Here is a 25416-nt window from a genome sequence, read left to right as displayed (position 1 = left end):
GATCCTCCCCGAGCTTGATCTCCACAGGCCCCTGCCTTCACCAGTTGCACCAGAAATATCTGAGATTTGTGAAAGCCTCACACCTTGACAGGAAGAGGTTTGAATCCACCACTTCCTGTACTGATAAGAGGACTGTCACCTCTCACATAAGGTTCATTTTTGATGTTGCAATGCCAGGCTGATGTGTGCATCTGCTGAGAGAAGTGTGTGTTGGAGAAGATCGCAGATGGTGAAGGAAGGGTAGCCAGTCCGGGTGGGGGGGGATGTCCAGCGGGGCAAGGAAAGGAAGAGTGCGCTATTTTTATTTTCTTTTACTTTTTACATTTGGAGTCACGCCACGGTGTTATATTCCTGTGAAGAATGGCTGGATCGGGAAGAAGCTCAATGGATTAGCAGCAAGTGGGGGTGGAGAAAGAGGCGGCAGCAGCACTGGCTAAAATTGGCCCCAGACAGATTTCCTGATTGTTCTGCCAATTGGTTTTGCAATAAATTGGAGGCAATCTGGCAAAACATTCAAGCAGGGCATGGAGAGTGTGTTGGGACCAAAATAAGCAACTGTGAAGAACTTGGCAGCTTCTCATTGGCTGTTCCAGAAGTGAGTAATGAGACACCACGTTGAGAGTTACTTCTCTTACAAGGTGATACAATGAAAATGACAAAGGGACAGGTTCTGTCCCTAAACGCTGAGCGGCAGGTATCAAATAGCTTTGTGAAGAACTGTGATCTATGATAGATGTGCGTTCAGTTTTGAATGAGTGAGTTGATTAAGTATATAGCAAGCAGGAGTAAAGGAATAACAAATGGCAGATAGAGAGAAGCCACATCAAATCGGGGGCTCTCAACACCCAGCAGAGAAGACTGGGGTAACCCCACCCAAGGGCAAAAAGGTAATATCATCACACTGGGGACTGAGAAAAACATCCGGCATCCGTTGAAGCAGCCAGCTGGAGTTTTCCATCAAAAGAGTCTTGGATGGAGGGGGGTGTCCCCTTGGTTGTGTCCAAGTGAAAAAAAAAAATGGATCGTAGCAGATAGACAGCATTATCAAATTGAGCAATCAACAGTCATCCAGCAGAATTGGACTAGGGAGACTGAGGCAGACAGCTGGAGCTCCCAACTGAGAGAATCCCAGGCAAAGCCCTCTCTCCATCCACTCTTTGGCTTAGCTTCCAGCATCTCTGTCCCATTGCAGGCACTCTGATAACAAGCAGCAGTAGTTGCAACCAATGAGGAAAATGCTTTACTTTCCAGCAGCTCTCAAAGGCACCGTGTTTTAATATTCACTGCTTGGCATTTGTCCTCCTTCTGATGACATAGCCAGGGGAGTGGCCTGATTCAAGACAAGGGGTTTTGAAGAACACTTGATGTAAGCATGGTTGGATCTGGAGGGAGAGCACCCCCAACTCCAGAGCCATCTTCTCCATCAGTTCAAACATGTGACAGTTTACCTATATAACATACCTTGCAAATAGGGAGTCCACTTATGAAACACAAGAGCTAGAGTAAAAAAAAAAAAAACATAGAATGAAGTCAAATGTTTAAGATGACATAGCTTAAAATCAATGTATTGAACTGAAAGGCTTTAGCCCACAGAATTCTACATAGAAACTAGATGGGGTTTGGGGGTTTGTTTTTGGTAGTGGTGGCGGTGATTATGGGACTTTTTTTGTTTTGTTTTATTTTGTTTTGTTTTCAGAGAAAGAAATATCCCTGACGCCCATTTTCTTGGATTATTTTTATAAACAAATGGGATTCTGAACAACTTGTGTGCCATAAACCTTTTTGAGAATTTGATGAAGACAATGTGTAAGTTCAAACACATAGGACTACGAAGATGGAGTGTGCGGATATCCAGTTGCACAAACACTTAGGAAGTAAAATTGTGGTACTTCGGCATGGTTTTGTCACTAATATTAACCCAGAGAACAAGAGTCTCACTTTATTAATCAGGTGTGTTTGTCCGTTTCCCAATGCAGCAGTATGTTGGCATCTACAGAGTTCACACTTGAGTTCATACTTGAGAACTACAAAGCTGAGGTACATAGAGAGAGAAAGAGAGAGATGGAGAGACACACACAGAGACACACACACACACACAGAGAGACACACACACATGCACAATGTTTTAAGCACACCTACAGTTTTGTGCTGGGCCACATTTATAGCTCTCCTTGGCTCTCTGTAGCTCGTGGGTTGCAGATTTGACACATTTGTTGTGAAGCACAATCTGGACTTCTGGACATGACCCTGGGAAGTACACTTACTTACACAGGAGTGTGCCAGCTGTGAGGAGCGTTGCTGAGAGCAGAGAGTGCAGGCCAACCAGTGTCTGGGGAGGAAAACACTTGAGAGTCTGGAACACGGAGGCAGCGACTCAGAGCCGTAAGGGCAAAAGCTGGAAGGTCACCAGTTCACCAGTGGCCATGTTTCAGGAACCTACGAATATCGTTTGTCAGCTAACTTTCGTGTTATTTCTGTATCATAACTCTTTCCTGACTAAAAATCTATTTATAGATATTAAAAATCTATTGAGACCAGGTAGTCTCAATCTGAAGAACAAAATTAAAAAAATCTCCTAAAAATGCCTGGAGCCCGTGAGATGGTTCAGCAGGTAAATTGGTTTGCTACCAAGCCAGAGGGCCGGAGCTGGATGCCCAGGACCTACATGGAGGAGAGACATGATTCAGCAGTCTGTCCTCTGATTTTCACACACCTGACATAGAATGTATGTAAACACACACACACACACACACACACACACACACACTAATAATAATAATAATAATAATAATAATAATAATAATAATAATAATAAATGGATAAATAAATATATTAAAATAATAAAATATTTTAGATGTGTATGACTAAGATATCTACATACTGTTTGACCCCAACTGTGTGGTATTCTAAAAAAGACAAAAAAAAGTACAGAGACAAGTAAAGTTAGTGGTTGCCCGGGGTTGAAAGTGGGAGGGTTGTGTACAAGGGACAAAGATGGCTTCCGAGGCAGTGAATCTGCTCTGTGTGATACAGTGAAGATGTTCATCATTTGTCCAAACCTATAGAATCCACAGCAGCAAGAGTGACCCTAATGTAATTCTGGGAGATAATGCTGGGCTCTAGGGGCTCATCCACTGCAAGGAATACATCACCCTTTGGGGTTGCTGATGGGGGAGGCCGTGTATATGTAGGGACGGGGCACCCTGGGAAGTTTCAGTACATTCTGCTCAGCCTGACATTGATCTGAAACTAAATAATGTCTAACAAGTGTTAACATGAAGGTGCAGGGTCAGGGGATACATGATGACCTTGGAATTTATTTCAACTATAACCAAAGCATTGTCCACAGGAGCCGATCTCAATGAAGGATTATGGGAAGGATGTGTGGAGCCAACCCAAAGGATGGCAATAGTTTGGTCAAAACAAGAGCAGACTATTCGTAGCACCCGCTCCTCCGTGGACTCAAAATCAGAAATATTAACTTGCATAGTCTTTCCTTCCAGGTGCACCTTCCTATTTCCTGTATGGCCCTGATCCTTCCCTTGGGCCTTCCCCCTTCATCCCTTCCTGTACTCTGAGTGCTGCTGGCTTCGCCTGTGGTTAGAGGAACTGATTTCACCCACTTGAAAGTTACAAAGAAAGCCAATTCTCCCTTTCTCACACATCTAAACGCATTAGGTAGAGGAAGCAACACACCAGGGAGCAGGAGCTACCACCGCCTGAGGAGTGTCCCCAGAGAGTGTCACCCAAAGGGAGGTGCTCAGAAACTGTGCAAAGTTTATGAGTGTTTCTGTACAAACCTCTCTCTCTCTCTCTCTCTCTCTCTCTCTCTCTCTCTCTCTCTCTATCTATCTATCTATCTATCTCTCTCTGTATGTGTATTATACACACTTGTCTATATGCAGACATGCACACCTACGTGCACTCAGAGGTCAGAAGATGTGTGTGTATGTGTGTGGTATACACACATGCCTATGTACAGATGTGCACACCCACATGCACTCACAGAGGTCAGACATGACGTTGGCAGTTCTACCCTGTCCCTCTCGTTCTTCCCTTGAGACAGTCTCTCACTAAACTTGAAACTAGGCTGGCAGCCAGCAAACCCCAGAAATCTCTTGGTTTCTGTGTGTCTACCCACCTCCCATACACACACACACACACACACACACACACACACACACACACACACACACACACACGGCTTACAGGCACTTAGGTAGGGGCTGGCAGTTTGAAATCGGGTCCTCACGTTTGCAGAGAAATTGTTCTCACCCACTGAACTATCTCCCCAGACCCTATTAAAAGATCTTTCTTCATCCTGTCCCTAGTCAATTGTGTGTGTGAGTGTGTATGTGTGTGAGTGAATGTGTGTGTGTGTGTGTGTGTGTGTGTGTGTGTGTGTGTGTCCTCCTAACTGTACATTGTTCTCATCTCACTACCTAGAAATGCTCAAGCTCAAAGCTTGGATGCCTGGATTCCCTGGATCCTTGCATAGTTCAGTATCTGTACTCACACACTGCCTTGGCCCTGAGAGGTCACTTGGTGATCACCAGAATAGAATTCGAGCGATAACTTCTGGACATTTCTTTGACTCCTCGAGTAGAGGTTATGGATGCCATGCCTTCATGGCTGGACTGCCAGGAGAAAGGTTTAAATGAGAAGTGATTGCCAGGAAGTGTGTCCCTGGAGCACCCTGGAAGCCTGGTGTTCTGACCTGTCACACGCACTTAGGATCTCCAGCAGCAGCCTGTCCGGTGTTGGCAAGGCCCCAAGAGTGACCCATTTGACCCCTTTCCTAAACTGCAAAAGTAAATTTATCTCTTCCAAATGCAGCTTCTTACAGTGAGCAATTAGGGCCAGAGCAGTCCAGATGGCTGGGTTAACCGAAATGAAAACCATCTTTCCTATGATCAACCCTGAGTAAGTCCAGCAGCACCCAGGGTTAGTTCACCTTCAGCCCGTAGCAAGGCAACAGGCCTGCAGACGGTAGAGTGTGTGCGCTTCCATAAGAGGAATCAGCTGGGTTATATGCAGGAAGGACTGTCCTGGGGAAGACTGGAACTCAGACCATTCTTTCCTATGGGCAGGTCCTGACTTGGCTGTATCTTGCAGTGTGTGTGTGTGTGTGTGTGTGTGTGTGTGTGTGTGTGTGTGTGTGTGTGTGTGTGTGTGTGTGTGTGTGTTTGTCTGTAGGTATGTTTGAGTATGTGTCTGCATGTATCTGTATGTATATGTATTCATGAGTGTACACTTGTGCGTATATGTGCATGTGGAGACCAGAAGTCAACAGAGTGTCTTCCTCAATCATTCTTAGTTTGTGAGATGGAGTTTGGCTAAGAAGCCTCAAGGATCCTCCTGTCCCCACTCCAAAGCTCTGGGGTGTAGGCACATGTTGTCAGGCCCAGCTTTTGCGTAGGTGGGAGGGATCAAATTAAATCTTCGTGTTTGCAGATAAGCACTTTACTGACTGAGCCGTCTCCTCGTTCCTGACTTCTAGCTGTGTGAGGAGCTGTGAGTCCCAACAGAAATGATAATTGCTCCCCCCCCGTCCCCCCGCCATGCTGATCTAGTGGCGCAACTCCCTAGGTCTCTTCTTCCCTTCTCTCCCTACCTAAGAATTGACAACTTATTATTCTTACACATAAGAAGTTATAAAAGCCCAGCTTTGGAAGATAGCTCAGTTGGCAAAGCTCTAGCCACACAAGCAAGAGGATCTAAGTTCGGAGCCCTGAGACCCATGTGAAAAGCCAGTCAGGAGGCTGGAGAGATACTCAGTGGGCTCGCTGTTAGCTGTACGAGCATCATGACTTGGTTCAGATTCTTAGAGCCTGCATAAAGCCAGGCACAGTTGCACACATCAATAATCACAGTGCCTCTGTGGTAGAGTGAGAGGCAGAAACAAGAGAATTCTTGGGATCTTACTGGCCAGCTAGACTGGCCTCTGAAACACAAACAGTATGAAACCTTGTCTCAAACAAAGCCGAAGGTGAGATGAACACCTGAGGTTGTCCTCTGACCTCCACATGTATGCTGTGCCATGTATATGCCCACACTTATACATGGACACGCATACATCATGCACACACTAGGTAATAAGGAAATAAACAAAATCCAGGCATGGTAGTACATGCCCATAATCCCAACAGTGGGGTACAGAGACAGAAGGACCCCTTGGAACTCACTGACTAGCCACTTTAGCCTAATGAGCAAGCCCAGGTACCAGTGAGACATCCTGCCTCAAAAGAGAAAGTGGATGGCTCCAAGGAATGACACCAAAGGTTGACATCTGTCCTCTACACACATGTGCAGACATGCACCTGCACATACACACTCCAGCACATATTCATTTACTTTGAATATGCATGTCTCCAGCCTTCCACCAGTTTTAAGATACAACCAATGCCTAGAAACTCCAAAACATCAACCTCAAAAATGGATGGAGAGTGGGGCGACATGTGCTCCCACACACATGTGTATGTTTTCCAAGTTGCCTCATTCTTGAATGACAGAAGCAAGAGTTACAGAATATGCCATCAACATGACATATTACATGTCCCTTTCATGAGGACAAATGCACATATATATGAAGACAGAACTTTTGTTTATGTTCAGCTTTTTTCTTGATTACTGTGACAGTTTATCAGTGGAGTATTTTTAATAGCAACTAATAGACTATCCTATTAAAAAATAATTAAAAATATCTACAAGTCAGGAAGTAGGTGACTGTCCCTGAGGGTCACAATTTGTCTACAGCAGCACCAAAAATTACTTATTGCATGGCAATGTTCAGGGACAAAAGGAAAGGATAGTTAGTAGTGAAGCTTTTTGTGAACTATTTCCCAAGATCCTCCATTGGTTGGCTATCATCTTCCATGTGTCCATTGTAGGATGGCTACCTCTAAGGCCATCATCAGCAAAGGGGAGCAAATGCATATCCTGACTGACTCAGTTTCCCCACTCAGACCTTCCAGGTCCTCATTCCCTGAAATATTGCTACCAGAAGCTCAATCTATCAAAGGTTCTGTTAGCAAAAGGAAAACAGGACCTGGGCACTGTATTAGAAACCCACAATACACTAGCCACAGTGTTTTCTCATCACTTACATTATCTATTTAAATATAAACTATAGAAATACTATTTACTAAATAACCAAGTATATGGCTACCTATCATTAGAATAAAAATCTACTATTTATAACAGGAGTATATAGAAGTCTTCTTTGTAAATTAATATGAATTTAAAGCAAATTTTCCAATTTATGATTTTTTTCATGATTTCTGGGCTATAAAAAAATCACATATTCTTTGAAAGCTACTCCCTCCTATATTAGTTCTTTTTCTCTTGCTATGATAAAATACATGGCAAAGGCAACTTATAGAATAAAGAGTTTCTCTGGGCTGATGGTTACAGAGGGAGAGCCATAATGGCAGGGAGGCATGATAACAGGCAGATGAAAGAAACTGAAAGATCATCTCTTCAATTCGAAACTCAAAGCAGAGTGCATGAGCTGGAAATAGGGTGAGAAGATGAACTCTCAAAGCCTGCCCATGGTGGTATATTTCCTCCAGCAAGCCTCCACCTCCCAGAGGTTGTATAACCTTCCCCAAATAGCGCCACCAACTGGGGGCCAAGTGTTCAAATGAATGAGCCTATGGAGGACATTCTCATTCAAAACACCACAGCCCCCAAGATCATTTCTTCTTGAGGGTTCTTGAACAACCAGTCAAAGATCTAGAAATCTACTTACAGGTAACTAGAAGTGATCCCCTTTCAACACATCTGTTTTTGCCACTGATATCCATCAAAGGACTCAAGCAATCCTGAAATAGAAATGAAGAAAACAATTTATATAATACTATAATAAAGTTGTGTGTGTGATAAGCAAGAGGGTATGGGAGTGCATATGTGTGTGCATGTCTTTGTAGATAGGGGTCTCTTGTTTTTGTTTGAGGTTTTTGGTTTGTTTGTTTGATGTTTGTCAATTTTTTTTTAAGATGGAGTCTCATGTAGCCCAGGCAGGACTCCACCTGGCTATGTAGTAAAGGATGACCTTGAAGGTCTGAGCTTCCTGCCTCCATCTCACCCTATTTATATGATGCTGGGGACAGAATGGATGCTCTCATGAATGCTAGGCAGGCACTCTACCCACTAATTTAGAGTGTGTGCGTGTGTGTGTGTGTGTGTGTGTGTGTGTGTGTGTGTGTGTGTGTGCACATGTTGCCAGAAAAAAAAAATCTCAGGAAAGAATTTTCAATGAAAAGGGGAGTTTTCAAATGAAAAAAAAAAGTTTGCAAAGTAGGAAACTACAACCTTCGGTATAAAATGAAAGGGCACTCCACAGCACAAAGACAGGAGCTATCCTGTGTGCAGAAAGTTCCTGCCCAGCTTCTCACTCATTCCAGCCCACTTAGGAAAATGAGAAGTGTTGACCTGTGGGAAATACTCAGTCCTGATTGGCTGACTGCAGATCACAGCTCATCGATCAGGTTCAGGTAGCAAAATGAGACTTTCTGAAGTCTGTTTGTTTTGGCAGTTGAGATGGGAACATGTTGGACAAGGGCTGCAAAGTTCAGTTTGTGGTTCTTCCAGGAACACAGAGTACATGTGTGCCCCCCATCCACGCTACCAGGCTCCATTCTGCATTTAGGCCTACTTAGCTACAGGGCCCATTCTACGAGGCTCAGCTTTTTGGGTTTTGTTGTTGTTGTTGTTGTTGTTGTTGTTGTTGTTTAACTTCACATTTCCCACCTTTTTATCAGAATCTATTATCTGCCAGCCCTAGAGATGGGTTAAAACAAAAACATCTCATCTCAGTGCCACTGTGGTGGGTTCATACAATGCAAGGGTAAGTGTCTTATAAATGTCTGTTAAAACAGGCTAGAGTTATCTTAGAGAAAAGCCAAATGCTTAGTCCAGTTCCCAGACAAGTCATGAGAAACTTACAGCAGAACATGAGAGAGCTAGCATCAGAGGGTAGAAACCAGCTGAAAGTATCTGAACTAGGGAGTTGTTGAACCCTCTGAGTGTCCCCCATACAGATGTAGCCAACCTGAGGATGTTAGAAGTTTCCAGTCATACTTGATGAGCACTGTGAGGTGTTTGCAATGACACTGTAGAGTGAGAATATAATCAATGTAAGTCCCTTATTGAGGACCCATAGGCAAGGGTCTCTAAGACCTCGGCTAGGCTCTCAGAGCCTAGACAATGGAATAGGCAACTCAGTTACCAAGGTCATAAATTGTTCTGCTCATGCGTTCACCCCAGTATTACCTATTCCTACAGAGAATCCCTTCTAAATCTAGCCCAGCACCTGGGATTGACCCTTCCAATAAGTCACACACTTAGAAATGCCCAGGACTGTCACTCTCATAATCCAAAGTGTTGTCACAATGATGACAATTCACAGTGGCAATGTTTTCCCTTTGAAAAGGATGGCAATTGCAATGGAAGAGATCATGAGCTGAAAAATAAAAAAGGGTGCTAAGAACTTCAACATGTATTCTCCTCTTCATTATCAGGGACAAAGGTAGGCACTGCCAAAGGGCACTTATCCTAGCTTCAAAGATGTGACCAGGGAGAGCTCATATTAATCAGACATATTCTAGAAGTTTGGGGCTTTTGTGAGACCTTGTGAAATCAAATGTTAGTATCAAGGACAATCTGAAGGCGTCGGGTAAAATTAGTCTAACAGACAGGCAATGTTAAAGGAATGCCAAAGATGGAAGGAGCCGAAGAATCCTGGTGAACTGTACACAGGGCTTGCTGTTGTTCTAGTTTCATTCTGTAGCCATGATAAAATACCCTGACAAAGGCAACTTAGGGGAGAAGGGGCTTATTTCATCTCACGGTTCCATGTTACAGTCCATCATTGTGGAGAAGTCAAGGCAGGAACTCAAACAACTAAGTCCCACCATATCCACAATCAAGAGCTGGGAGAAATTAATGCACCCTTACTCACTTGCTTGAATGCATGAGTTCAGCTTGAGTTCTCTATCCTTACATAGTGCAGAACCCCCTAGTTCAGGGGAATGGTGCCACCCACGGTGGGCTGGGTCTTCCCACATCAATTAACTATATTAAGACCATTCTCCATGCCCCACAGGCCAACTTTTCACTGAGACTCTTCCCAGATGATTCTGGATTATGTCAAATTGAGAATTAAAGCTAAACTTCACAAGTAGAATGGGTCTCTCATAAGAATTTGATGGAACTAGAGATTAAAAGGTAGATGGATAGAAAGACGCTGGTAATACAGTTTGCTTCAAGTCTCACAGGCTTTTATATTGTGGGGTTCTTGCCTTTAGAACCCAAATGCATTCATTGGATGGGCTAAGGAAAAATAAACTAGATGTAAAGAAGTATAGATAGATTTAGTAGGTAGGTACTTGAGATCTTGCTTATAGGTTATATAAAAGGAGAGGAATGGGATAAATGTAGTTATAGGAGTAGCAATTAAGTCATTGTCCTTCAAGAAGGAATTTGTAGGCAAGAGATGACAGACAGGTCCAGCAATCAGTAAGGTTATCAATGGAAGTCAAGAAGGTTGAGGAGAGAAATTAAAGACATAGGAGTCAAGGATGGTCTCCAAAGGGTGACAAGGGTAGATATGAAAGAGAGATCTCATGACCATCCTTTCAGTGGCTTTTGTAAGAGTAGAGACAGAAACAAATGACTTCAAATGTGGAGGTAACCCCTGGGCCACTGATTGAAGTGCTATACTGGCCCATTCTAGAGTACTCCCTTTCCTACTCACGAACAAATGGGAAAGGAGACTTAATCAGGGTGTTCCAAAGCAGGAGCTAAAGTCGTTGAGTATTTTACCTCCAGAAGCATGTGTTCCAGCAGAAAACCATTAGAACAAAACAAGAGAGGAAATTTTTCTAAATTATGAAACAGATAAAACATCAAATAAAATTTGAGCAGTCATCTCTGGCAATAACTCATATGCATCCTCAAAATTCACAGACCTGTCTATTACTCTGGAGAAGAGGAGCTAAAATGTCATGAAGACTGAAAATATTGGAGTCAGATCTTTGCGTATCAAGAGATGATGCAAAATTTTGATCAAGGTCTGATAAAAGTTTTTACTTTAGACCACATAATCTCTAGCTGACATACTACACAGTGAGCAAATGTGGTTGGCAAGACAAGCCTCTTAAGACGGGGAACATGAAAACAGATCATGCATGTACTGAAGTAATCGTGGGCCACACCAAGGGAGGCATCAGCTAATCATTCCAAAGAATTCGAAAGAAATTGGGTAGGTTGTCAGTACACTATCGAAGAAGGACTGTCCAGGTGGCCCTTCCAGGTAAAGACAAAGGCATGGGCTATCACAGCATACTGATCATAATAAAAAAAAAAATTGCTATAGAGGTTGATAGCTGAAAAGTGTTGGTTCTTGAAGGGAACAGAGAATAACCAGATATGAGGGTGTGGCCTCTGGACAACATAAAGTAGCTATGCTGTTAATGGCTTTGGGACTCTGCACAAGTCACCACCCTCTTCCTTTCTGTTTGAGGCAGTTAAAATGAAAGTATTCCGAGGATTGATGCATGGAACGAAGACCTTATGTATAAAGTTGTCCACTCTGACCCGGATCCCAGACAAGATCTAGGGAGTATTCCTTGATACTGGGGACAAATTTGAGATGATACACTTGGGATTGCCTGGAGGTGCTGAGTGAATGTGATGAAGAACAGTGCTAGAATGTAACCAGACCCATGTGAGAAACTCCTAGAGAGCAAAATAGAGTGAAGTCAGCAGAGGAGATGGGTAAGAAAATGGCTGTGTTCTTAACAACAAAGCCCCTTGGTAGGTTTCATTCTAACCTTCATCTCCCCTCTGGAGAAAGACATGAGCTAGACAAACTTCCAAAAAAAATTCTCTTCAAAAGGTCTATGATGCGAGTAGGAAGATTAGGATCCATATGCTTCTAAAAATATCCATAAGGGACCACGTGACAACTACGACACCAAAATGCATAGAAAATTCAGAAACTTTTAAAGGTTGGTTGGATACTCCAGTCATTTAGATAAACTCAGAATTCTGAGAAAGAGACATTGAAAAACTGTCAGGGCTAAAGATCGATAGAGTAAACCCAATGTCAGTCAGAGCTTTAACTAGTATAACTCCAAGTTTACAATTCTAATCATCTGACTTTATTTTTTAAGTAGAGAAAATAACTTCTCGATTTCCCCAAAGCACCCTTAATTTTAGTTGGGGCTGAAGGCTGATTTAGCCTTATCAGTGTTTGCACTTGACAGTGCTTTTTTTGAAAACAGTTATACAGAAAACACAGCTTCCTGGTTCTGAGAGGTAGGATAAGTTGGACCATGCTTCTTTAGTAGTTGGACCATTAGCTTGGTGTTGTTGGTTGGTCTTGCTCTTTTTCGAGGGAGGCCCCTAACCAGTTCCCAAATAAATTCACACAGAGAGGCTTATGCTTACTTATCAATGCCAGGCCTTAGCTTTGCGTAGTTTCTTGCCAGCTTTCCTTAACTTATTCCAACCACCTTTCGCCTCTGGGCTTTTCCCGTTCTCTAACTTCTCTAAATCTTACTCTTACTCCGTGGTTTGCTGGTTGTGTAGCTGGGTGGCTGGCCCCTGGAATCCTTCTCTTCCTCTGGCTCCTCGATCTCTCCAATCCCTCTTCCCAGATTTCTCCTCTTATTTATGCTCTCTGCTTGCCAGACCCACCTATCCTTTCTCCTGCCTTGCTATTGGCCATTCAGTTCTTTATAAGACCATCAGGTGTTTTACACAGGCACAGTAACACAGCTCCACAGAGTTAAACAAATGCAACATAAACAAAAGTAACACACTTTAAAATAGTATTCTACTACAGCTTGGTGTGCTTCTCTATGCTGTAAGGCTCAGGTGGTTTGAGAGTCTTTATCTTGTTCAGGTCTTTATCAGGCATGTAGATGAGGAAACTTTTTTAGGAGGGTGTTTTTCTACTTCCTTGAAATCATGTAGGTGTAGGGTGCTGAAAGCCCCCCAGGAAGCCCAAGCCTAAAGAATGAATTAAACAAATTGAGAGGATCATCATTTGGATCTCAATTCTTTGAGTTTCATTGAAAGTTGTTGTTTGGTTTGACATAGTGGGAGATGATGATGATGATGATGATGATGATGATGATGACTACGAGGAGGATGAAGAAAAAGAAATAAAGTTGAGAGGGGACTATGTGATGAGGTCTGAGAGAGTTAGAGATAAGACATAAGGGGAGTAGACATGACCATTGCACATTGTGTAAATGTATAAAATTCTCAGCAATGTGGGCTGGAGAGATGGCTCAATGGTTAAGACCATGTCTCTCTTCGAGAGGACCTGGGTTCAATTCCCAGCATCCATATGGTAGCTCACAACTGTCTGCAACTCTAGTTCCTAGGGATCTGACACCCTCACACAGATATACATGCAGGCAAAATGCAAATGCACATAAAATAAAGATAAATTATTTTTTAAAAAGAATTTAAAGTATTCTCAGCAAATAAAACAATATTTTTGGGGGGGAAAGCATGTTTTTGTTTGAATCTGAACTGTCCCCACAAAGGTTAAGGTTCTGAGTCCTAAGTCTTCCAGCTTCTCTGTCTACTTTAAAGCCAGTGGAGCATTTAAGAAGAAGGTCTTGTCTGGTGGAAGTAAGTCATTAGAAGAAGGCTTAGAAAGGGGATATTTACCCCTAGTTCTGACCTCAAGCACTTATCCTTCTTGTTCTCCACTTGAATAAGCCACAACTGCATGCTCCTGACTCCACAAACCAAGATATTCTACTTTGCTTTCCAACTATGATGGTGTGGTAGTTTGAATGAAAATGGCCACCACAGGCTCATGAGGAGTGGCATTATTAGGAGGTGTGGCCTTGTTGAAGTAGATGTGTTCTTGTTGGAGGAAGTATGTCACAGGGGATGGGATTTGAGGTTTCAAATGCTCAAGCCAGGCCCAGTGTCAGTCTCTCTTCCTGCTACCTGCCCATCTAGATGTAAAACTCTCAGGTCCTTCTCCAGCACCATGTCTATCTGCATGCCGCCATGCTTCTGGCCATGATGATAATGGACTAAACCTCTGAACCTGTAAGTCAACCCCAACTAAATGTTTTCCTTTATAAGAGTTGCTGTGGTCATGGTGTCTCTTCACAGCAATAGAAACCCTAACTAAAATAGGTGAGTTGTGACTCTCTGAAACTACAAGGGCAAAATGAATCTTTCCTTTCTTAGATTACTTCTGCCAGGTATTTTGTTATGGTGATGAAATAAAGCACATAATACAAAGGGTTTCTTCAAATCTATCAAAGTAATTAAAAACCAGTTCTCTCTCTCTCTCCCTCCCCTCCCCCTGAGATGGGGTTTTCATACTCCAAGCTGTATAGCTAAAGACAACCTTGAACTCCTGATCTTCTTGCCTCCACCTCCCAAGTACTAGCATTCCAGGTGTGCACAACCACACCCAGTTTATGCAATTCTGGAGACCAAAGCCAACAGAATCTCATGAACTCCAGACAAACCTTCTGCTGACTGAGCTATATCTAGCCCCTAGGGGTCTTAAATTGCCGATTTAGAAATGTCTTCATTGCATAAGAGGTTTTGTATTTTCTTTATTATATCTGTGCATGCAGAGAAACAAATCCTGAAAATTTTAAAAGAGCCCCCATCACAATTAGCAACAATTTGAGCTATGTTGGGTTTTCTGGGTCCAGAGAATTAGTCCATTTTTCTGAATCTAAATTTGTAGTCATAAAGCCAACTAGGATTCCAGTGGGCAGCTGATCAGCAGAAGATTTCAAATGTGAGTTATGCATTCTTTACTACCCAGTGAAGGAATCACTTCCTAAGAACTCTTAAGCAATTCAGGGAGTCCTCACTCCAGCCTTTATGGACTGAATGTAATCATGTGAATGAGAGAATCTCTTCTAAATAAAATTTGATTGATAGAGTCCCTTCCTGACTTGAAATAAAGACTCCTGAGACTTCTATTTGGGTCTCTGGGGGTGTAGATACATGAAGAGTTACATAATATATCTGTACAATGTTGGGGAAACAACTGAGACCTGGGGCCTCTTACAGTACTCCACACAACTAAAACAAGAAGAGTGGGAAGAATCAAGGAGGTGACTGCAGATATCACTCCTGACACCAAGAAACTTCTGGAAAACTTCACCCAGAAACCATTGAAAATTAGAAGAAATAAAGAGAAAAATTTCAAACAGAGGGTATGCAGTCTTTGGTACAAAATGATGGTGTACTCTGAAGGAACAAAGATAAGGGGTGGGTTATGTAGAAAACTACCCTACCCACATTCTCACAAGAATAGAATTATGAGTAGAATAGCAATATAATGCAATATGCAAATAAAAGATGCAAGCATGCAGGAAGTGCTCAACCTGATTGGTTGATTGCGGGCAACAGTTCCTTGGCTGGGCCCAGGTAGTAAAATTGCAGCGGCTGTTGATCTTGGCAGTTAAAACAGGAGTACACCCAGGCAAGAGCTACAAAGTTTAGTGTGTAGTTCTTTCAGGAACATGGAGTACATGTGACCCTCCTACACACACCAGTCAGCAAATGGCTACCATGCTCCATTCTGAACTGAGGCCCAGTGAGCAATTTGAGACTTTTCAGAGAGATATTCAGCTTTTCTTTACTCCTCTCTCTCTCTCTCTCTCTCTCTCTCTCTCTCTCTCTCTCTCTCTCTCTCCCACCCCTCTCAAATGACAGCTTCAACACCCTTTAGGCTTCTGACCACTTCTTGCTAGGAGGACACTTTAGGTCAATGGCAGTCTTAGAACCGTGTCTGTCTGTTTTCAAAATAGACGAATCACACAACCCCCAGAACCTCAAATGCAAAAATCTCTGAATCCAACATAGACTCTGCAATTTGCTCTTTCTCCACAGGCCAAACAAAAACTAATTTTAAACAAACCACCACCACCAATCTTGGGGTGTGGAAATGCCCAGAAAAGCCAAGCAACACGACACGGAGAGTGGCACACTCCACCCAATGGCTGGGAAGCCTTTCAAGGACCAGACATTGGTCTCCGCCTGGGAAGGCATCCAATCTTCCCTGAAGTCCTCTTCTCAACATGGGATTAGGAAATCCAGCTCATCAAGCCAAGGAAGTGCCTTTCTCTGTTTTTCAGTGAGATCTGAGGTCTGGATTCCTGTAATGGAGGGACAATAAACAACAATAAAAAAACTCCTACATAAAATTATATGTAAGCATAGTGTGCGTGTGCCTGGGTATGTGTGTGCATACAGAAGAAGATTCTACTGTCCAGATTCTCCAGAAAACATAATCAGACCCCTATATACATAAAATACAAATATGTGCTTATAATCTCTATAATTTGCTATAGAATGCATATGATAATATGTAATAGTACATACTACAATAAAATTTTACTCAATACATATAAAACAACAATAATTTGTGCTTATGAAATACAATCATTGTAAAATAATACAATAACATATAATAGAAAACACAGATACTTGTTTGTTCGTGTATTTTCCGGAACTGGCTTATGCAGTGGTAGGAAATGAGAAAAGTCTCAACTCCACAGGGCGGGCTGAAAACTGAGGTAGGAGTGGATGCTACCATGCAGAATTTCTTCTCTGGGAAAGCTGTATCTGTTCTCAGGGCCTTCAGTCAGTTAGATGAAATCCACCCATCTTTGGGGGGATAATCTGCTTTACTTAAAAGTCAATGGGTTTAAATACAAGTCATGTCACAAGACACCTCCTTGGCAACCTTCAGATTGACATATGATTAAAGACTGACTTCAGCAGGCCATCCAAGACTGCAACAAGAGAAGACATCACACCATCCAGTGACTTTACTAGTATCTAAACTGCTGTGAAATTCTTGCATCAGGGGCTGAGGAGAATACTCAGGGAGCAGAGTTCTAATCCCCAGGACCTGTGTCAAATGCCTGGTGGTCATGGTGACCTGACTTAATTCTCCAGTCTTGGTAAGAGATGGAGGATTCTCAAAGCAAGCTGGTTAGGAATCTAGCCATATCAGTAATATCTGGGTTTGATTGAGAGACCTGCCTCAACGAGTAAGGTGGGAGAATAATGAAAATGATTCTAGACATCAACTTCTGACCTCCATGTGCATGTGGACACACATGCATAAACACCCTTCCATTCGTGTGTCCTCAAATGCATACACATCTTTGTACTACATACATATATAAAATAGAGAAGGGTTCGTTGATCAAAAAAAGCTTTGGCTATGTACAGTCTTTGTAATCTGAGGTATGCGGGTATAATGTTTAATCTTGCCTGTCAACTTGATTGGATCTGGAGTCAACTAGGAGACACATCTCTGGACAGCTCTGTGGAGGCACTTCCAGAAAGATTAAGAGAAAGACTGACCCACCATTGTGCAGGAGGGGCACTTCCAGCTGTATCCCAGATGAAAGAGGCTGGATGAAAGAGCAGGGTGCCTGGGTGCCTTGCCTTTGCCTCTGGCTGTATCTGTCCCTGCTGGTGCTACTGCTGGTGCCAACGTCACTGGCATCAGACTCCACTGTCTTCATACTCAGCCTCTGTCATGTGCAGACAGTCACTGTCCAATGCCCCAGCCTGTGGAATCCAGCCCCATTTAGAACCTGTGTTCATTCTGTCTGTCCTGATCCTCTAGAGAACCCTGACTAACACAAGGGGACAGCTTCACCCCAGCAGGTGGTGCAACAGAGGTCTCGGGGGCCAGCTAGAGTTGTGATAGAGTAACTCAGAGGTTGGTAAAGTTATCCTGAATTCAGCAGTCCATTGAATACCACAGACGTGACCATGTCTGACTGGGCTTATCTCAGTGGAATCAGTTTCTTGGTTCTTCTTTCCCAGAGGAAAAAACCCGAGGCTCAGAAACTTTGAATCACTGTGTGAAATCTCCCGGTGTACTAATTTCTAGGGTTCGCATCAACCCTGCAGACAATCACCCTCTCCCTGGATGGATTAGAAATGTCTTCTTTCTTCCTTATTTTCTACCCACCCTCCCTGCCTTTCCTCTCTTTCTCCTTTATCCCAGTGTGCCTTGCTACAAATGTGGCAGACCTCTATGCACTGCCATGAACTTGGAGTTTTCAGCTAAGTGATCGGTCATCCGAAAGAGAGGCGCAGATGAGACACTCAAAGCCTTCCAAGGAACAGCAAACAGGGCAAAGCCTGAAGCGAAGTTCTGGGTTGGCAAAAAGTGTTTTCTTACCCCCAAAACTACAATTTGATTCTGAACAAAGCTAAAATATTGCCTCCAGCCAAAGATGCCTTGGGGAACATCCACAACATCCACTTTCATAACAATCAGGTCAACCCAGGTAACCTGCTGATGGAAACTTGTAGTGAATCTGGGCTAGGATCAAAAGATGCTGGCCAACTCGGCCCCTTATCCTCAAGCAAATTGAGGGCATCATCACATCTCTTCGTGGAAGAAGGACCCAGCCTCACTCACCCAGGATGCTCACATGTCCAGTATATTACGTATGACATTGACTCCTCAGCCTCTGTCCTTGACCTAGCTCCCAGTGAGAACGAAAACCTAGTGTTTCATTTTACAACACTTCAAATCAGAGGCCTGGCAGCTCTGCTTGGAGGAACAGCCAATGGAAATAGAGGTCGCGGCTGTCCATCAGGGTGTATTTTTGCATGCACAGGGCAGTTTCTGCCACAACATTTTCCTCCAAGGGAATCAATACAAATGAAGAATGCCGGATGCTCGGGTCCACCAGAGGCTCAGGAACAAAAGTACAAAATAGAAGCTGCCCCGACCCTAATTTAATCCAGGAGAACAAACAGAGAATCACTCAGCAGTCCTCAAACCCACAGTCAGAAGATTATGCCCAGGAGGCAAATAGTTTTATGGACCATCTCCCTGACCCACTCCCTCTTGCCACAGAAACGAGATTAAAATGGCCTTGATGACTTGGTGAAAGATGTGCTTGTGGGTTGTGTTGATCTGGTGCTGTTTTTTCAAGGTAAAGTCAAATACACAATGGAAATTTCTTATTTATAAAATAGCTACAACCCTGCTGTGTGAGGATCACACTTGTTCTTTACTTCACGTCACTCAAGATTCTGTTCAAATGCTACTTCCTCAAAAAAAAAAAAAAGCTCCCTTGACCTCCATCACCCAATACTCATACCCTCGAAGCCTTTTGGAAAATTGAACTTTCTTTCTGGCGTTGGCTTCTATATTTGCTTGTTTATTAACGTCTGATTTCTCCTCCCTATTATAGTGAAACTGAATGAGGATGAAGGCATCAGTGTCCCCAGAACTCCGATTTACAGCAATCAGAACTGTGCCTGGGCACATATGAAGGACTCCATAAATGTTTGTTGAATGGATATATAAGTGGAGCGACCCCAAATCAAAGACCCTGAGGCAAAGGAGCCGTCTTGGAGTTTGCCATTTGAACTCTTTCTCTTTGGAGAACTACTCTGAAGATGCTTTTTTTTGTTTGTTTGTTTGTTTTATGTGCGCATTTGCATGTGCATGCAAGTGTCCATGGATGCCAGAAAAGGGTGTGTGATCCCCTAGAGCTGGAGTCACAGTGCTTGTAAGCCCCCCAGTGGGTGATGGGAAGCAAATTCCAGTCTGCTCTGGAAGAGCAGCAGGTGCTCTTAACCACTGAGCCACCTCTCCAGCCCCTACTCTGAAAATTCTTGAGGATAGTTTCCAATCCCAAGTAATACGATTGACTTCTTCTATTACACAGTGAGCGTGGGACCTGGGTGTTCAGCAAACCAGCTGCGCAACCTCTCGAGGGCATGCGACATCCTTGGGGAGGTATATAGTGGAAAATATGAGGTCAAGAGCTGAAAATCAGGTGGCCCGAATCCAAATCTCAGATCTGGCGCTTCCTACAGGAACAGCCATGGAACATTCAGTTAACAACTCCATGTTTTAGTTTCCTTCCCTATAAAACAGGGGTGGTATGGATTGTGCCTGCTTTACAGGGTTTCGTGTGAGAAAAAGTAAGCAAATGTATATGAGTCACATCTTCTGAGATGGAGGGAACATGTAACACTCATCATTATTTCCTTTTTAAAAGATTTATTTTTATTATTATTTCTAATTGCGTGTGTGTGTGTGTGTGTGTGTGTGTGTGTGCACTGTGAGTGCAGGTACCCTCAGAGTCCAGAAGATGTCAGATCCCTTGGAGCTAAAGTTATAGGCAATTGTGAGCCATCCCACGTTGGCTTTAGAAACTAAACTCAGATCTTCTGCAAGAGGACTCAACCTCGGAGCCATCTTTCCAGCCCCATGCCAGTCATTCTTAAAAATATTGTTTTGAAATACTTAATGGAAATGTTCTGTTGCTCAGTGCCAGAGCCTGAGTGAGATGACATATAATGCCAGAGACATTCAAACTCAAGCACTGGCCATGGACCTGGATGGCTAGGAGTGAGTGGCTCCTTGTATTCTGTGCCCAATATGTTTTAATCACCCTGGTCCTGGCTTTGCAAGAAATGGACATGTAAGACCTAAAACAACCCCCATCGAAAAAACATCTCCTTGCAACAGACAGAGACCATTACAGAAAACCACAACCAGCAAAACTACAGAGAACAAGTGAGCATGTGGTGGCCAGCCCCCAATTGCTACAACACAAGTTCTGAACCTAAGGCTTGGGTTCCACAGCAGAACAGGGGACAGAAAGATTGTCAGAACCAAGGGAGCAGGGAGTTTGCTGTGTGACTCTGTCTCCTAGACGCATCAGAGAAGCTTCACCTGGGAACAGCACATCAATATGGCTACCAAAACAAGACCTGAACAAAAATTCCACCCCCAGACATACTAACAAGGAAGGGAGAAATCTCACAGGACCCCAGCCCTAGAACTACAAGCAGCTAAGGAATTGTGAGAGCTAAATAGTCTTTCCCAGGGAAGAGCCCTCAAATTGGTTGTCCAGAACCAAGGGGTCAGCTGTGAAGTCATATACGTACAAGCAATAATATATGGACTAAGAAGATTGTACTTATATATTTAGGAATTTATACAATGTGTGTTTATGTAACAACAATTGAAAAGATATAGGCCACGAGTCTGAGAGAGAGCAAGGTGGGGTACACTGGAAGGGTTGGAAGGAAGAAAGGGAAAGGGGAAAATGATGTAATTACATTTCAATTTCAAAAAATAAAGAAATATACTAAAAATAGAAGTAAATTTAGCAAACAACTTCCAAATGCTGTTTGTCTTGTGGTGTGGTGTTTACAGAACAAATATAATTCAAGTTAAAAATGGGGCAAGAGAAGAGCTGTGGCTGGGAGATAGCTAAACAGGTAGAACACCTACTGTGCAAGCCTAAGGACCTGAGTTCAAATCCCAGAACCCCCATAAAAAGCTGGTGGCTGTACATAGGCACCTGAAGAAACATGTGTAAGTGTAAGCATAATCACACACACCAAAACAGAAATAAAAACATTACAGTGTCTTAAGAGAAAAGAACAGGAAACAATAAACAACAAAATCGGTATTTTTATTTTAGTTATTTGTCCCAGAAGCCTCTGGACAAAACCCTTGCTGAGGACCAGCATTCTTAAGGACTAATCTTCAGACATACTCAGGAATCCCTGGGTTTATAAGTGAGTCCAAACAAATGTATACAAAGAGGAGTTTTAACTATACAGCAGTAATGAAGAAACTCTGAGCTGTGGTGGCCCAGCACTCAGGAGGCAGAGGCAGGTGGATCTCTGTGTTCCAGGCCAGTCTGATTCATACAGGGAGGTCAAGTTCAGCTAAGGCTACATAGTTAGACCCTGTCTCAGAAAGAGAGAGAGAGAGAGGGAGAGAGAGAGAGAGAGAGAGAGAGAGAGAGAGAGAGAGAGAGAGAGAGAGAGAGGGAGGGAGGGAGGGAGGGAGGGAGGAAGGAAGGAAGGAAGGAAGGAAGGAAGGAAGGAAGGAAGGAAGGAAGGGAGGGAGGGAGGGAGGAAGGGGGAAGGGAGGAAGGGAGGGAGGGAGGAAGGAAGAAAAGAAAGAAAGAAAGAGAAAGAAAGAAAGAAAGAAAGAAAGAAAGAAAGAAAGAAAGAAAGAAAGAAAGAAAGAAAGGAACCAGCCATTAAGAGCACTTCAACTTTTCTAGGGATCCTGAGTTCAGTCCCAGCTTCCACGATGCATGTCTTACAGTTGCCTGTAACTCCAGACCCTCTTCTGGCCTCTGCAGGTACTTAGATGGGTGTGCATGCAAATGCACACAAGCACACACACAGAGACATACATACACATGCATGCACAGGCACACACAGACACACACACAGGGGCAGGTGGTAAAGGAAATTTAAAAAAAAAATAAACTCAACATTGTAACAAAATGCATCAGTAAACGACTTTCCAGTGACATTTTTCTGTAAACTCCATAAACAGTGAGAATAGTATGAGAACGGATCTTCAGGGAAGTTCCCCCACCCCATACCCCAAATCCTCAATGTGCAATTTGCTCAAGCAGACAGTTATGGAAAATGACCAGCATAGCTCATCCCTACCTATCATGATAGTTCCTGTTTTGCTCTATAGATCTGATTGATCTTTTCAGGCTGAGCTATAAAGAAAGCCAGAGACTGTTGCTGTACACAGTCCACTAAAAGAACTCCACAGGTTTGCTTCGTTTCAATATATACCTCTTCCCCTAAGTCAGCCGTGATGTCTAACACGAGTCTAACTTGAAACAAACTCAAATTGAGGAAATAAATAGAAATGCCTATTATAATCACACTTTGAGTTTCCAGCTTTCAAACATGGTACAGAAATGGCTATACAATGCATGCTGCCTTGTACCTTCAGCCCAAGGGTGGTGACAGATCTCCACCAAAAATGTCCCTCAAAAAATAGTTAATATTAAAATGTCCACCTCCAGTGACAGGGACATGGCTCAATCAGTAAAATGCCACACAACCAGGAGGACCTCAGTTCAATGCCCAAAATACACATTTGAAAAAGCCAAGCACAGTGGCACATGCCTGTAATCCCAGCACTGCAGAGATAGAGGATGCCTGGGGCTCACTGGCCAGGCAGCTAAGTCAAACTGGCAAGCTCCAGGTCCCAGTGAGAGACTTCTCAAAAAAGGTGGACAGTTGCTAAGGTGGGACTGACCTTCAGCCTCTCCATGCACACATATGTACCTTCACACACAGGAACATGCACACACACACACACACACACACACACACACACACACACACCCTTCACACACAGGAACATGCACACACACATACACAGGAACACACCCTTCACACACAGGAACAAGCACATACACACATACACAGGAACATGCACACACACAAATGTCTACCCATCCATTCTGGTTCCGGATGTTCTGGCTGAGCAGCTAGGAGTGGAATTTGACTCCCATGGAAAGTGCTTAGGACGTGATGTAGTCACTGACCTCCAATGTTTGTTCTGTCTCCTTACAGAGGAGTTCCAAACGAGGCTGTGAAGTTTCCCAAGCTCCACACAGGCCAGTAAGATCCACCCTGCAAACAAGAGTCTGTCACCTCGCAAAGACATGGCACCTATGAAGTAGCCAGGAAGGAATTCCCCGTTCTGCTTCCTGGCACAGCAAATACCCAGGGTCTTCTTAGCCAAATGCTGGAACTTCACAGCACAGCCCCACCAATTCTGCATTTAGCAAACGACATGAACGGAACAGTTGAGACAGAAAACTGACAAGAACATCCGATATAACCACAAATCCAGGGCCACTGTCTCTTTTCACCTCTCCTCGGTGATCAGTAGCCTTCCAGAATGAACTAAACAGAGACGTGCTAGCATCCTTGACTCAAGAAAGAGGGGTTAAGGATAGAGGATAGCAGACTGCACACATTTTCAGTCCAGTATATTCTATCTCGGTTGCTGCTATTTTGAGACCAGGTCTCACGTAGCACAGGCTGGCCTTTAACTTATCTTTCTATATAGCTGAGGATGACCTTAAACTAGTGACCTGGAACCAGTGACCCTTTTGAATTCACCTTTCAAGTGCTGAGATTCCAGGCATGCACCATCATGACTCCTTTGTGCAGACTGAATCCAGGACTTTGTGCAGGCTAGACAAGTTCTTGAGTGCTCAAACTTACCCACATCCCCAGCCTTAGCATGCTTCCTTTCCATGAGTACCTGGTGCCCAAGAAGACCAGAAGCTGTCAGATTTCCTGCAACTGGAGTTACAAGCTGTTGGAGCTGCCACATAGGCGCTGGGAATTGAATTTGGGTCCTCTGGAAGAGCAATAACTGCGTCTAACCTCTTAGCCATCTCTCCGGCCCCTTCATTCATTTTTTGACATGGGTTTCACTATGTTATCCAGACTGGCCATGAATTTCTGGGATAAAATGATCCTCCTGCCTCAGCTTCCCCAATATCTGGGATCATAGGTGTGTTGCCACCATATGCAGCTACTTACTGTATAATTGTTTTAACTCTTTTATTTTATGTGTGTGTGCGCGTGAGTGCGTGTGCGTGGGGGGGGGGAATGCCTGCCACAGGGCATGTGTGGAAATCAGAGGACAACTTTTGGAAGACAGATCTCTTTTTCCACCTGGGTTCTTGGGATTAAACTCAGGTCTTCATGCTCACAGGCAAGCAACTTTCCCCGCTGAGTCATCTCAGCCGTGCCCCTTCGCACGATGTTAGTACTGGAAACTGAGGCATTTAAAGGCATGCTTCCCAGGCTCATACAAGGAACCCATTCAGCTCTTTCTTCAGCTAACCCAGCCCCTTCCTCAGTGCCCAAACACCCTGCACAGCGGCCCCCAACCTCAATATCCTCCCCATTTCCCAGAGGCGCCACCGTGCTAACTCACAGTTTAGTTTTCCTTCCCCTGACAATGACCATCTGTAAGAGGCCCTGGGCGCCTGGAATTTGAAATTGTTTTTCTTCCCTCTCTTCCTGAAGACCAGATTGTTCCTAGGCTCTGGGATGCCCAGCCACCACAGGCCTGACTCCCTGGCACCTACAGCCGCCTTGAGGACCTGGGTTTGTTTTTGCAGGATTGCTCATGAGCGATGGAGTGCTGGCACTAGCCTCCTTGGGAGAGGAGCATGGCAGCTAGGCGTGTGTTTTCAGGGAAGTAAACTGCAAGAATAAACAGAAGATACACACCCCCCACATCCTGACGGCTGAGCCCCAGCCTCCTCGGTTCTGACAGCTGATACATTCTGACTGCCCTTCAGAGTTGCACACCAGTGCCAGCTGCGGGCCTTGAAGCATGGTGGGCAGACAGGAGCCCAGAGCTAGGCTCTCCACATGCTGCAGGTACATTTTACATCCTCTACCTCTGTGGTACAGGCTCCATCTACATCTGAAACCTCAGGCAAGCCAGGGCTGGCTCTTCAGATGATGGCCTGGTGAAGCCAGGGGAAATGCCTCAGCCAAGCCTGGTGACTTCAGCCAAGCCTGGTAACCTGAGTTCCTTCCAAC

The 25416-nt window shown here is 43.8% G+C and overlaps 1 long non-coding RNA gene across 2 annotated transcripts in view; it reads right to left on the bottom strand.

Moving 5' to 3' along the window:
- The window catches only part of LOC128122224 (uncharacterized), a 133029-nt gene that overhangs the window by 100423 nt on the left and 7190 nt on the right, over window positions 1-25416 (bottom strand). Inside the window, exons 2-3 of one of the 2 annotated variants that reach the window (XR_008222363.1) lie at window positions 23388-23475; window positions 7751-7823 (exon numbers count right to left, since the gene is read on the bottom strand). This is a non-coding gene — a long non-coding RNA (uncharacterized LOC128122224). The remainder of the gene's footprint in view (window positions 1-7750; window positions 7824-23387; window positions 23476-25416) is intronic. The other variant, XR_008222362.1, reaches the window with a different exon arrangement.

This window comes from Peromyscus californicus, unplaced genomic scaffold (assembly GCF_007827085.1).
Source record: "Peromyscus californicus insignis strain IS unplaced genomic scaffold, ASM782708v3 Scaffold_3__1_contigs__length_106647218, whole genome shotgun sequence".
In the NCBI taxonomy this organism is placed as follows: Eukaryota; Metazoa; Chordata; class Mammalia; order Rodentia; family Cricetidae; genus Peromyscus; species Peromyscus californicus.
The sequence above is the reverse complement of the archived record's forward strand: the minus strand, read 5'-3'. Positions and strand labels throughout refer to the sequence as shown.